The following is a 13301-nucleotide window of genomic DNA, read 5'->3' as shown; positions in this document are numbered from 1 at the left end:
TTCCTTGAATCAAAAAAAAATCCTCCTCCACAGGGAAGGCCATTAGATATTTGAAATTCAGCAAGTGAAGTCAACTTCAGAGGACTGGAAGAGTAGAATCACATACTTCAAGATTAAATACTGCATGACCTTTCTCCCTGTCTAGCCACTGATCGGGAATGATTTCATGACATTTATGTTGAGCAAGTCCTCACCTTAGATCTGCTCTTTTCTGAAATCGCCACAAGAACGGTGGTAACTGCAGCGTGCTTCCACCCACGCCCACCAAAATCTACTGTTAGTCAAGGAAAATAAAAATCTCTACTTTTCAGGATTTACCAATCTATTTTTTCTCTCGTTAAGTCATAAACAAATTGACAAAGATGATGCTTTTATGTCAGACTATAACCCTTATATATAAAGCCTGTTGATACCAAGCCAAGCTCAAGAATTTCATTCCCATATGCCACAGAGTTAAGCTAAATTACTTAAAATAAACCTCTGGGGGAAAAAAAAAACATTGTAAAAGAAAAGAGAAGAAAAAAGACAGACCTTAAGTTGCATTTGCTGAAATGCAAGCAAAATAAAACCTTTTTTTTTCTCCATGAAATTATGTTGAAATTAAAGGGTCTGGCTAAAGAGAAAAGTAAAAAACACTAAATTAAAAAAAAAAGATTTACATAGTAAATAAGCTGAATTCTATTTTTCAATCGACTTTTCATTTGCATTATCAATTGCATATACCTCCCATTGGAAAGTGCCTTTCCTCCCATTGGAAAGTGACTTTTTGCAACTAGTTCTCCACTGTACTCAATTTATAGATATTCTTCCACTATCATAATTAATGTTTCTAGCATGGGAAGACAGAATTTAGATTTTGAGAGAAGCAAAGGCCACACAGTAGACTGCTCTTAATGGCCAAAATATCACTAACTTTATTAAATTTGATGAAGTGGCCCAAGGTACAGGCCACTGATCTCAGTATTTTAGGGTATTAAATACATAAATCTCCAACTGGTCTCCATATTCTGAGACAACTGGATTCCAGCACTGAAGGTAAGAGAGACAGGAATATCGCCTTTCATTAAAAAGAACTAAAAAAATACGAAGACACGCACAATAGAATTTACAAAGTTTATGTGCAACCCTTCTTGGTTCGACAGTGCAGCCAAGGAAGAAGAATTGGAACAATTTCAGCTGAGTAAATGACAATAAACAGACTGTTTAACTAGACATTTCTGGGTGGATTCCACTATCTCCTTCTGTTGGGAGGAACTTAACACACAAGCTATTAAGCTATTCATATGAAGACCAAATGTGTTGTAACTTCTGATAGACACAACTAATTCTGGAAAAACACAGACTCTGAATGTAAGGATACCCCCACCCTGATGTTGATAAAACAGCACCCTGGAAATCCTGTGCCTGTGGCTTCTTTTCAGAATATTTGCTAGAGGGATGAGGTTTTTGAATCAAAACACTCATGTAAACAGGCATGCAAGACACTTGTCCTGCTCAGCCCACATTTATCCTCTGTTACAGTACCACAAAAACTGTGTACGCTCATTCAGTTATCAGTTTCTTTGAGGAATCTTTCCCTTTGTATTTTATAATGAAAATAAGACTTTTAGAAAATAGCCCTTTTCTGGATTTTTTCCTGTATGATGCTTATTTCAGTCATACGTCATTTGTGATGAATTGAGCAATGCCCAGAGACACAGCCGCTCTCGGGAGATCCTGGAAGCCAGCACAGCGTTAAAGGGAAGGCCACAACGATCCTCTCCGGAGATACTCTCGAGTCTAAGAAGAGACAGAGTACCTAGTTCTTTGCTCCTGCTTTCTTCAAGAGCTCCTCAGATAGATTTGGGGGCCAATAACATCAGAAAAAAAATGAGGTTATACAACAGAGGTTGCCATTTTGTCACTTTTTCCCCTATGTCAATATTTTTTTTAATTGACCAACTAAAGTAGTCCACCCAAAGACCAGTAAATCAATACTTAACTGTAAATTTGAGATATCCCAACAGATTTTTCTAATTTTTAAAATAAATTTATCTCCAGAGAAAACCCTCTCTGCCAAGTCTACACATCCGCAGAGTTTGTTGTTTGTTTCCACAGCCAAGTAAGAGACAGAAAACAGGCTGTGAGGCTGGGGCTGCTTTGGGACCTCCACGTCCCTCGTGAGCAGTGTCTCCTTCACAAGGAACACACGGGACTGGCTTCTTGAGGCAGCCACAAAACCCCTCCTCACGGCTTGTGCTGGGTAGGAGACCCCTTGGCCTAAGGATCTGGGATTTCAATGGAAATGATAAAGGGAAGGTTCCCAATTCCTGCCTGCTACTCTCCAGAATGAAGGCAGGAAAACCAACAAGCTGCCCGCCCTGCATGACCTGATTCACACTGCTGTTTTAACTGCTTTAAACAGATACTTCTCACAAAATAAAAACACACAAAGCACCTTCTGTCTCACGCTTATGATGTTGCCTGCAGCAGACAGACCAGTTGGTGCTTCTAGAGAAAATTTTCCAACTTCGTTTCATCCAGATTTTTACCAACTCATTCAGCATAATGCTAACATTTCCAGAGCCTATAGCCTGTTCAGAACTTTCTTCTCTCACGATAAAAATCTGGGTTGAAACCAAAGGCTCTTCCCACTTGGGATGCTCAGCTGTCCAAACAAGCTGGAAATCAAAGAGTAAAGAGCCCATTTGAAAGATTCTTCAAAAAAATCTTAAGTATTGATGTTTTAACTCCAATATTTATCATTATGAGGGTTGACTTCTGTATCTGAGTGGTGGTTAGCATAAATTAACACACTAGATCAGAGAGAACTAAAACTACATTACAGCTGAATCAGACGATGAAGCTCACAGCTATGTAAGAATCCGTCACTTAGTCTCATTTCAATACTGAGAAAGATTAAACCAGTGGGTATCCTCCTGGGAAGAACATAGGGCTTCTAAGGAATTTCAGATAACAAAGATTGCTTCAGTGTCTTTAAAAACAAATTACTTAAGGTTTTTCTGAAAGCACAACCAGTCCCAGGCTAATGCAAAAACTCCCTATCGTGTTTGTAAGAGCTTTTTTCTTTTGAAAACAAAGGTTAGAATTATTTTATATCTCCTGTGTAGAAAGTACAGCAAGTACCAGCCTGCATCCAAGGAGATAAAAACTCAAAGGAGAGGAAGACTTCAAAACAGCACCTCACCTAGAACAGTGGTACTCATAAAAGATGTTGGGTATTTTTCAGGAACAAGAAAATTAGTTGGTTGTTACTGTAAGTATTTATGCCCCAGGCAATACCACCTGGACCAAGATGCGAAAGGAAAAGATCAGGTTTGGCTTCTGTCCTTTGATTTGAAGAGTTGGTTAATTGTCATCTCCTTTCGGCGAGCCTCCCTTCAAATCAACCTTTCAGGAAACTCGGGACCCTGCAGGCAAAACTATAGCCAGAAATAATTTTCACATTATATTAGCTTGTTCCAAGTTTTGTGCATAGGCACAAAACTGAGCAAACCAGTCAAAGGCCAGACACGAAAGCAGCAAGAAGGCAAGAATGCTTTAGCACATGAAAAATAGCCTAGATAACACCAATCCCCCAACCTGTGATCCCAACAGAGGTAATTTCTGAGGAGACAGCTGGAAGAGAGCTGCTCTTGGAGCTGTAGCAAAATCTCACTGATGTCCCACAGGACGTACCGCTGTTATACAACACTTCTTGTCACAGTAATGAGAAGCTATTTACCCAGGCAGCCTGTTTTCCCATTACTGTATGCTTACTCCCCAAGTCAAGGGAGGGGATCAACACAAAGCAGCTGGGTTAATCCACCCTAGCCAGGCTTTTCTTTAGCCTATCACAGCTAACACCCTGACTCTGCCTTCACCATCTTCTTGCTTCTTGCATGTGATCCAATAAGGATCTCCTCAAGCTGAAGCCATGAGCAGTTTTCCAAGAGTCAGAGAGAGGAAACCAGAAGGTGGAAAGCGAAGTGCCATCTCTCAGGCTGCAGTGCTTGTCCCCTTCCTGGAGCCTACCTGCCACGAGCCCTTCCAAAGGGGAGGCTGGAACAGCCTCCCACACGGGCACACAGCCAGGAAGGAGCCAGACCATGGAGCCCAAACACTGCTAGAAGTAAGAGGAGCAAAGCCTGGCATTTCCTCAGCACTCCACAGCAGGGCAGCCTTGGAGCCCCTGGGCGCAGTGGAAGCACCAGGGACCCTTGAGGAGACCCCTCAGGAGCCACGGACCGATGCGGCGCCAGGCTGCAGCCTCTGTCCACTCAATAGAACTTGCTGTTTTCAGGGGAAAGGAATAATCTCAAGTGCCCCAGGGGCTGGCTGAGGAGGGCTGCCAAACGCAAGAGCTCTGCTCGCAGCAGATTGATGACTGCGGATATTCCTTCCATTTGCTAGTGTTCAACTTTCTCTCGGTGCACCACCGCGTCCCCTGTCAGGTATGTGCACAGGCACTGGATGATTCATTACAACGGATAGAAGAATGTAGAAAGGCTGTAAAAAAAGTTAGAAACAAAAACCCCACAGATTTGGATAAAAATGTACACAATATTTTTCTGATGGGCCTGCTTATTATGAGTCACTCACAGATGTGGAGTTACAGGAGAGAAGCCAAGATTAAGTCAAAGACAAAGCTTTATACAGGAAACCAGTTTAAGTCTGTTTCGATGCAGGTTACATACTGAGCTACAAGGGAAAAAAATCCTTTCCAAACAGTAATGAGACACTCTGGATATCTGGAACTATTACACAGAAGGAGATTTTGCAAATACAGACAAGAACAAAAACATTTGGAATGGAGAGGTCTCTTCCCTTTCTAAAACCCAACCAACCACATACTCACCAGTTCCTGGAGGTAACTAGGATATTCAGAGAATACGACTGAAATAGTTCCCTTCCTCTGCCTACACCACCCAAAATAACACTTTCCATTTCAGCCTCCCTTACAAATGACACAAGACAAAAAAAGACGACAAAAAAAACACCTCACCAATACCAAGGAGTTTATAGATACAGACTATGCATCTCAGTTTGTTCTGCTCACAGCTCAAGAAAAGGCATTTTGTTTTGCTATGACAATGCTAGATACCACCACAATGCAGGTAACTGGTTACATTTGAATAAAATCAATTCATCTGTTTCACTTCAATTTTAGTTTTGTGCTTGAAGGAAAGATGTGCTCTGCATTTTGCAATGAGCAGCACTAGCAATATTATGTACCCTGGAGATTGTAGAATAGTTGTATAAAACACAGAGTGGGACAGATCACCTGAAATATAGCGTAGTGAGAGGGTAGAGGAAGTGAGAAGCTTATCTATACGTCAAAATCAGAGCTATGTTTCAGCACACAGCATACATTAATTTGTCACTCGTTTTCCCACACAGAGAGACAAAGAACCTAAATTACACATTATCACATGAACATAACAGCACTAAGTTATTTCTCCAAACTGCAGTTTACTCACAGTACTAAAATTTTTGTTTTTAAGCTACGGAAATGAAGTAATTGTTTAGGTAAGAAGATCAAAGTACAGAAAAAAAATCTAGACCTTTCTGGTAAAGGTGAAGAAGTTTTATTTTCACAGCTGTTTTTATGTCCACATTTTCAAGATCTACATGAATTTTCTTGTGCCTAGTTCCCAAATTAAAAACAAAAACATCTATATACAGCTGCCAAACAACTAAATGATTAAATGTGTGCACACGTGTGTATGTGTGCACATGTTCATGCAGAGTGAAGGAAGAATGCTAGCTGTGTAAACTAACTAGAAATTTTAATTACAACAAGCCTGTCCTATCCCACGGGGTCCAATTTAAGAGGCAGCCTCACATCCATACGTGCTCTGATGGTTCTATGCCTGAAGACTCAGACAGCATTCGCTATTAAATAGAATTTACAGTCTCTTATGGAGTGCTCTTATGGACAGCTAGGGTAAGACAAACAAAGCACTCCAAATTTGAGACCGAGAAGATCACTGAAAATATTAACTTTACCTGGTAAGTTATGATATTCTGTTTGGGAAGTCCGCTGTGCTCGTTCATTGAAGTGACATAAAAGGGACACAGAAGCCCTGCAGCGAGGTGACTGCGGGATAACAGGGGCGAAGGAAGCAGCTTCGCACAAGTCCTGCCCTAGCGCTGGTACATACCTCATCATCACTGCAGGGTTTTCTGAGCAGCTCTTCCTCCAGAAGACAGTTCTAGACACTCAGGAAACCCCTGTGAACTCCAGATGAAGGACAAGCACATTGTTTAACCAACTGTTTTTAGCCCGCTTCCAATCAGCACCTCCTAAAAACCTGAGGCGTGTTATTCTCCACACAGGGCCCAAGGCCAAGTAACCAACTGCCTACAGCAGTCACATTATTACTAGGATTTCTGAAAACGTAAGTGTTCCTGGTAAATTGATGTTAAGGGCAGAGTGAGAGAGAATTCCAAGTCACACAAGCAAGCAGCAGAGCCACCAACGCCACTACTGTCATCTACAGAGCCCCGCTCTATCTGCGCTGTGACTGAAACAAATAAAAACTAAAAGATAAAAGTTATTTTTAAATAGTTTGTGCTGTTTAAGTCTCAGGAAATAAACCCCTAGCTCTACACACACAAGGCTTTCACATGCATTGCAGATACAGACAACTACAGCTATTAGACCAATTCTAAATCAACATCATTTATAAGATTTTATGAAAACCAGCATTTGTGACTCAGTGAATCTTATTCAAAGTCTGCTTAACAAAGTTGCTTAGAAAGCAGGCAGTATAGCCAGGAATTGGAGAATTGTTCTGAAGCATTACTGCCTAAAAACAGGCCTGACACACATTATTGAAACCATAAGGCCCCTACTTGCCTCAACTCCCTCTGTCCCCTCCTTTTTGTTTTTATATTAGGCCACAGTGTAGAAGTGAGGCAATCAGTACCTAGCCCCTCCTCTAGCTAATTTGTATTTTTTAATTGATATAAAGCTATTCTTAAAGCTGTTGCATACTTGAAACATATAAACCTGGGAAGCAGTACACAATTCCTTTTACATAGACTTGTGATAGAGGGCAGGAAACGCTCAGTGTAAAATACATTTAAGCTCAATTAACTAACAACTGTAAGCAAACAAGAAAGAGCTGTTTTGAGGTTAGACAACTCTAATTGCAACTTCTGTGAGTTGTTTATCTAGTAACCTCGAGTATTTCTGAAATCCGAGCTCCTCATTTCAATTCTTAAGATTCAGGAAAAAAGTCCTGCTTCGAAAAGCTGACACGATACTAAAAACACCTCTAAGTGCATGCAAAATAAACTGGAATGAGACTTGCAAACTTAAAGGATATAAAATGGCAAGTGTGGGGAAATGAAAAACTCAAACAAAGAATGTGTGATTTCTGCCAAAATCTAGAAAAACAAACGATAAAGAGTAAGGAACTAATACTTGGCCTACTTCTGCCTCCAGTTCCTGTGTGGGAGCTTTAACTCCAGAAATACTGTATTTTCGCAAACAAATATAATATTAAGTAGCAAACTTAGTTGAGCTGATTTATCATAACATTGTTAGGAGTAATTTACATATTTTTTTCACATTATTCAATTAAACAATTTCTTAAGCATCTGATTTGGTTTTCTCCTCTGTTTCACATCAAGTGTATTCTTTTTTTGTATTTAAACAATAAAGTAACTTGCATTCATGAGAAATAAGAAAAATCAATCAAGGCTTAAGGTATAGGAAAACTTCAATACATCACAGCACACATTCATAAGTTATAGGTCATCAGAATAGTGGAAAACACGCAGTCGAGTTGCAGCTGGCACTGAAATGATGGCAAACACCACAGTTCTCATCTACATCAAGGACTTCAGGTTATTTAATGCATCCTAACATGATATTCACCACCATAAACACAGCCCTGAAGTTTATATGTGCATTTTCCTTGGTATGTCTACGCATGTTGAGTACTAAAATAAAAAACATAGTGAGCTTGCTCCAGTGCTAAGTGCCCCTTAGCCATGCTGCATACCATCTTACTCAAAAACTCAGCTGCTTAGACATCTAGTTTAATAAAAACCCTCACGAGGTTTACAGCGCTTCAAAACTGGAGATGAAGTAATACCAAGACAAAGAAAAATCATTATTCTTTTGTGACAAAGCAAAAAAACAAGGTTACCACATATAAACACAACTGAACTTCTATGCACTATGTACTACAACTTGTGGCATACTTTAAGACACATCTCAACATGCTGTATTTTCTGCAGAATTCCAGTTTTATAAATATTGTTCACGTGTTTCCTGTCTGCATAAGCCTTTTGCCAAAATGCTTGGCTTTCTTCAAGTGACATGGAAATTACACTAATTTGGAAGGAATGCTAGTGAACCAAAGCAGGAGGAGAACGGTGGCAAAGACAACAACAAGAAAATAAAAACATTACCTTCTAAACCTTCTCCGTTGGCCTGTGCCTTACCTGCCAACTTGTATTCATCGTAGCAGTCATAATTAATCAAAACAATATTAGCAGACATTTAAATGTTAAATCTGAGCAGCAAATCTAAGATTCGGTGCCACATCACTTGAAGTATTTTTTATAAAAAAAAGGAGGATAGTGTCACTTTGGGATCTAACAGTGAATGAAGCCACGGCTAGTTGTAGAACAAAAAAAAAAATCAACAAACATTTTAAAGAACTTGTTAATAAATAAATAACCAGATTACTATGGTAACAGAAAATACTTGAACTGAGTAATCTACAGGAAGCCATGCTTTGATTCAACAGGTACATATGTATTAAAAATTACTGTAAAATAGACCAAGAAATAACTAGGTTGCACAGCATGAAGCTACACAGCAAGTTAAGTCTAGCAAAAGGAACCATATTATCTGAAAGTCCACCTAAGAGCAGCACAGCAAACACAGGGATCATTCTTGAAGGTAATTCTAAATAGTAACAAAGACCCATGAAAAGAAAAAAGTTTTCCTTTACTACAGAGTTCCTAATTTTATCCAATTTACACAATGTTAAATCAGAAGCTATTAATTTGAAGGATCATAAGTATAATTTAAATGTACAAAAACAAGATGATTTTATGAATTCTCCATTTTTAATCCAGGAATGTTTCTTGGTTTTCAATTGGCAAGGGTCTTTATAAACTACTGCTTTTTGCAAGTAGGTTTGCAATGACTTAAGAGCAGTGTCCAGGAGCTCCAAATCTGCATTGCCGGACACGAGCATGCACCACTCCAAGCAAGTCACCCATGGGTGACAAATAACTATGTGCTTGCAGCAGTCATCACAAGTATCTTCAGACAAAACAGAGAGATTTTTAATGTCAACGTAAGAAAAACCCCACATCTAGAACAACCACTTCTGCTGGAGAGTAAAAATACAATGGAGTCTTTGTCACTTGTGAGTCAAAAGGAATTCAGTTTTGTATTGCAGCTGAAAACAAAACAAAAAATGGAGTAGAAATTAGTCACATTGCTTATTTGCTTGGATTTGGTTACTGTCTCTCCCGAGTACTGGTTAGTAGTCAGTGGAAAAAATGCAGCAACAAAGCCTTTCCCCAGTGCTTAATCACATCAAAGCAACAAATACTGAGCGGGTTTGTTCTATGCTTTCATCTGCCAAAGTCTGCATTAAGAAAGAATATAAAAAAGTCATAAATAATGTAAAGCAGGAATATAAAACTCCCATTAAAAAGTATATCACTTAGCTGCAAGGCAAACACACTGCAAGTCTCTCTGCCTTTCCTTCCGATCGCTGTTTTAAGTTATGGCACTTATAACATGGAACTGAAACCCATCCATGCACGTTCACAACCACAGAAGAACCTGAATTTGGAGTTCTCCATTGCTTCTTCTGCCTTTTGTCAAGCCCTCAAAGAAACTTGTCACAACTCAAGTTAGATCTACTTTTGGAAACTTGACCCTCTGCTTCTTCCTCTTATGAATCAAGAGTTTCACCTATTACCTCCTCTCAAATTATGTTATCCTTGCACAGATTGAGTCTTTTCCCTCTATCTCACACTTGCTATCCACACACAGGGGCTCAGGACAGAGTGCCAGTCAGTTAGCACTATATCAGCATTCCCACAGATTCGTACAAATTGGGTAAAGCCTTGAATAACATTCAGTAATGCTGCTACATCAACCAAGAGCAAAAAAACAAAATACATGGATGTGTGTCCCTAGTTGAAAAAATGAAGTTTAAGAATACCTATCTTAGCTAAAATTGCCAACACTACAGATTTCTTCTCCCCTCAGTCAAGACAGGAAGGGAAGGACAGAACAACGAGGCTTTTTGATCAGAAAACACTAAGGAACTACAAATTAAACAAGTGACTACAATCTTTGCTCATAGACATCGTAAGTAAGGATACACGAAGAGCTGCAGCAAAATATGAACTATCCACAGAAGATTCCTAACATTCCTCTTCTGTTACAATAATATAGACTTCAAGATGTTCCACAATGTGAACTATAGCTTCTTGCAATGCAAACAGCTAACAAGAAAAAGAGAAGGAAAGAAGAGAAAAAAAGCATTCTTTGTGCAGTTAAAATGGATTAGCTTTAAGCGAAGCAAAAAGGGAAAAATCGAGCAAAGAGTTAGGAGTTGTTTCTCCAAACATTATCTCAAAAGGTTTCAGTTTCAAAACTTTTGAAGCAGAATAAACAGAATCTTAAGGCTGCAGAAGACTATACAAGGCAGCAAGGAAGATTAAGTACTGTTATACTTGTATAACTTTCTTCTAAGTGTATTATACTAAAAACTTCCACTTCCAAGTATGAAATATTTTTCATATACGAACTACTTCTTGAAAACTAGGGGCAGTCTACATGAGGCAACCTTAAACCACAGAGGCTTCGAGAGAGAGCAAGGACAGGTCAGTGCAGAGCAACCTCTACCAGAGGGGCAGGTGCTCGGCTCTCAGGACTGACACTGCTCCCTCTTTCCCTCTTCCATGGTATGGGTGCCACGGGTATGAGAAAACAGGAGTTTTCAGTGCATAGAAACCCTCCTCAAGATGCAAGCGTGCACTTAGAACAAAAAGCCTGCACAGCGGCCTGGGGCTCACGGTGGATATTACTGGGAAATATCCCAACTAATCTTAATTCAGTGAGCAGCAGTACCTTCCACCTGCTCCTCAGCAACAGCAGAAGCACAGGCCTCGGCACGATAAGTATGAAGCACCAAGGCTTCCTACCACCAGCTTTATCTAACCCGGGTCTTCCTGCAGTTCTGTCTGATTCACAGGAAGTTTCCTAGTTTCTCATCAGCACCTCAAAGCAACTTCAGATTCAAGCTCAATGTCTCATTTGAAAAGCAATTTAAATCCATATCCTCATGGAAACGCAAAATTTGCAGTGTTGACTACATGGTAACACTGCAAGCAACTCTATCAATTCTAACCATGCCTGTATTTACTCCCTAACAGAATGGAGTTCTTCTCCCAGAAAAGAAAATTTTATCTCCATCGCCAAAGAAACAGCATCAAGTCCTAGGCATCCACACTGCTTATGGTCACCAGCTGCCAACCTCTATTTCAGAATTACCCTTCTACACTGGAAGGAAACTTGAAGAGTAGACCATGATGACGTGACAGAGCGGACCTGCATCCATCAGAGAGATTAAGCCCCAAATTATCTTCCTCCTAAACAGACCTCTTTATCTTCTTCTGTGCTGGCTACATCAGTTAAGTGTTGCAAAGAGCACAATGACAGTCTTTTTTATTTTATAATTAGGAATGACTGCAATGTTTCTAACTTCAGCTGATGTTAAACTCCTTGGTCTAAATGAAATTACATCATACATCATAAAGAACTCGTTCCTATTCCTTAGCTTATTAAAAGAACATAGCAAAGATAAATAAATTACAAGATAATGTTAAATAAAGATTAAGGGGGCTCAAGATACCAAATGCTCTGTCCAGAAGTTTTACTACCACCATACTACCAAAAAAACCTCATCTCCTTTAAAAACATGCATATTCTAATTATATTAAATAACTCGCAATATAAAGAGATTATTAACCCTCACAGCTCTAATATAGCAAGTGAATACTCAGCTCTACTCAGAGGTCAGCCACAGGAAACGAACCATTATCTTATTCTGTAGAACATCTGAGACAACCACAACTCTGCTTTCTGCCTGCGGCTTTCACCTTTAGTTGAGTGACACAAACCAGTTACAAGTGACGCACAGCCAGCAGCCCTCACGCATGGTCCACCAGGTCAATTCTGGAATTTTATTAAGGAAGTCATTACAGAGTAAGGAGTCCAAATTTGCTTTTCTGCTGCCGTTCCCAGCGAAGCCGGTCTGATCAGCTGGAGCAGCAGGTATTTTCCAAAGCGCAGGCTTTGCATTACCCCTACACACCCGCGTGAGTGCCCCGCTCCAGGACGCGCGCGGGCCCCGCGGGGCTGCCGGACACGCGCAGGCCCGGCTTGCTGCAGCGGCACCGAGCCCTGCCAGCGCCGAGGGCCCGGCCAGCGCCGGCCGTTCCGCTGCTCCCAGCCCGCCACGGGAACGCCGAGCGCCTTCGCCTCCTTCCCTCCCATAAAAGCAGGAGGAAAAGAATTTGGGCAGAAGTACTGATAACAGCTCCTCTCAGGAATATCTATCTGGCCGTCTCACCACTGGGAGATCTGCCCTTTACACTTCCAAAGCTCCTGGACTCCTACAGGGCTCTTCGTCATGCATCCTCTCTGGCCCCAGGCCCCCTCCTTTACAAGCTTTCCCATCCATGTGGAGAACTCCTTGGCGAGGCGGCACTCCAGCCACCTCTCCGGCAGCTCCGGCGCCCGCTCCTCCCACGCTGAGCCCCACGGAGCCGCGTGCACCCCACTCCGCTCCAGAGGCGGCGCCGCCTGCTTGGAACCCCCGGAACGACAGCAACCAGGAGCATCCGGAGCAGGAGCCGGGAGCACAAGACCCTTCACTCGGGCTGCAAACCTGCCCCAACGCGCCACGCAGCAGCGCCCAACTCCATCTGCAGCAACAGCAGGTCTGCCCAGTTGAGAACAAGAACAATCCAACTATATGTATTTGATATTTCAAAACGTCGTTCTTCTCTCCGCATCATAAATTTCAGCCAGTTCAAGGAGGCCGGCTTGAAATGTGCTCAATTCCAACTCATTAACAATATTCAGCCCCGTATGCAAAAAGAGAAAATCGGCTTGCAGGTAGAGAAGCGCTGCTTAACATGACTTAACCCAGGGAAGATATTGATCTGGAATCAAAGTTTGTCCCTCAAATGGAAAATCACTTAAAACTAATTATTAAAAATATATTTAGCATCTGATAGGATACTCTTCCCTCAGAAATCTCCCA

This window comes from Nothoprocta perdicaria, unplaced genomic scaffold, assembly GCF_003342845.1.
Source record: "Nothoprocta perdicaria isolate Ctin4 unplaced genomic scaffold, notPer1 scaffold_32, whole genome shotgun sequence".
In the NCBI taxonomy this organism is placed as follows: Eukaryota; Metazoa; Chordata; class Aves; order Tinamiformes; family Tinamidae; genus Nothoprocta; species Nothoprocta perdicaria.
Note: the sequence above shows the minus strand (reverse complement) of the source record.